The sequence below is a fragment of the Schistocerca gregaria genome, chromosome X, assembly GCF_023897955.1.
Source record: "Schistocerca gregaria isolate iqSchGreg1 chromosome X, iqSchGreg1.2, whole genome shotgun sequence".
NCBI lineage: Eukaryota > Metazoa > Arthropoda > Insecta > Orthoptera > Acrididae > Schistocerca > Schistocerca gregaria.
Genome location: NC_064931.1, coordinates 797,831,609 through 797,833,500, shown reverse-complemented (window position 1 = coordinate 797,833,500; position 1,892 = coordinate 797,831,609). Strand labels below are relative to the sequence as shown.

At 49.6% G+C, this 1,892-nt stretch overlaps 1 non-coding gene across 1 annotated transcript; it reads left to right on the top strand.

Moving 5' to 3' along the window:
* The first annotated feature begins 237 nt into the window (after positions 1-237).
* Positions 238-312, top strand: Trnal-caa (transfer RNA leucine (anticodon CAA)). The gene has a single exon. It is a non-coding gene; the product is annotated as a tRNA-Leu (tRNA).
* The last annotated feature ends 1,580 nt before the right edge of the window (positions 313-1,892 follow it).

Sequence of the window (1,892 nt, the reverse complement as noted above, 5' to 3'; positions counted from 1 at the left end):
ATCTCCGCTGCACCGTGAGATTAGGTCTACAGAGGTAAGACATACATGGTCCAGTCACATTAATGTAACCAAGGTTTTGTTCAACATGAACGTGCAACTACTCACATATGGCAGGTGGCAGCACGAGCAGTTGAGAGTACATAGAATGGGGGTGGGGGGGGGGGGGATGCGAGAAACTGTGCAGTCGTCCCTACACTGGCTGGCAGAACTAAAGCTGTGAGAATGAAACGTGAGTCGTGCTTGGGTAGCTCAGTTGGTAGAGCACTTGCCCGCAAAAGGCAAAGGTCCCGAGTTCGAGTCTCGGTCCGGCACACAGTTTTAATCTGCCAGGAAGTTTCATATCAGCGCACACTCCGCTGCAGAGTGAAAATCTCATTCTGTGCAGTCGTTGTTTTATTGAGGAAAGGGAGCGATTTATCTGATGACCAATAGGGTATGACTAATAGCTTTCATGCCAAGGGCGGAATTATTTCCGAAACGGTTAAGTTTGTATAGTCTTGGCGTTCCACACGTGGTTAAAGTATACCGTGTATGGTAGAATGGCACTATCCAAAACCGGCACCGAGGCAACGACGGTGCTCAGGGGGCCATAGTTGACAAGAATGAACGACGGCATTGGAGATGTGTACGGGTGAACATACGTGCAACTACTGAACAGTTGACTGCCCAAACTAACCAAGAGGCTATTCGCAGCGTCTCGTCAACGACCGTTCAGCGAACCTTGCTGCGTATGGTACACAGCAGCAGGTAACTGGTTCTTGCACTCACGTTGACTGCTGTTTATCAACGACGAAGGCTGGAATTTTCACCCCAGTACCGATACTTCACGTCCACCGAATAGTGACAGGTGGCCTTTTCGGATGAATCACCTTTTATGCGCTACCGGCGTGAAATGTCGGAAAGTGAACACCTTGCAACTATCGTCGAAAGGGTTCAGGTCTGAGGACGCAGCTTTATGATTTCGTCATTCTCGAGGCACAATGGATAAAAAAAAAGTGTATCAGCTATCCTTGGGTACCATGTCCACACCCATTTGCAGTTTGCTTTTTCGTCAGCACGCTGGCACCTACCAAAGCAATGTGTCACACAGTACCCAGTGTACGTGCGTGGTTCGAAGAGCAGTAGGATGAGTTCACCCTACACCCCTGGCCAGCAAACTCTAGGGATTTAAACACAATCGAGAATCTGTGGGACCACCTCGATCGGACCCGTTCCTGCCATGGACCCTTGGCCGAGACACCTGTCGCAGCTGAGCACGGCACTGGATTCGGCTTGGCTCCACATCCCCCACTGACTCTCTCCCTGATCGTCCCGCTGCGGTTCACCCGGCAAAAAGGCTTTAGACAGGTGGTGAAATTAATATGATTAGATAGTGTATTATTTGCTCTGCCGCACTGCATTGTACAGCTGCACCACGAACCTTGCGTCAGAAGTAGGCTTGTTTGCAGAAAGACATGTATCCACACGGGCAGCACGACGACTTCTACATCTACATCTACATCCGTACTCCGCAAGCCACCTGACGGTGTGTGGCAGAGGGTACCCTGAGTACCTCTATCGGTTCTCCCTTCTATTCCAGTCTCGTATTGTACGTGGAAAGAAGGATTGTCGGTATGCTTCTGTGTGGGCTCTAATCTCTCTGATTTTATCCTCATGGTCTCTTCGCGAGATATACGTAGGAGGGAGCAATATACTGCTTGACTCTTCGGTGAAGGTATGTTCTCGAAACTTCAACAAAAGCCCGTACCGAGCTACTGAGCGTCTCTCCTGCAGAGTCTTCCACTGGAGTTTATCTATCATCTCCGTAACGCTTTCGCAATTACTAAATGATCCTGTAACGAAGCGCGCTGCTCTCCGTTGGATCTTCTCTCTCTCTTCTATCAACCCTACCT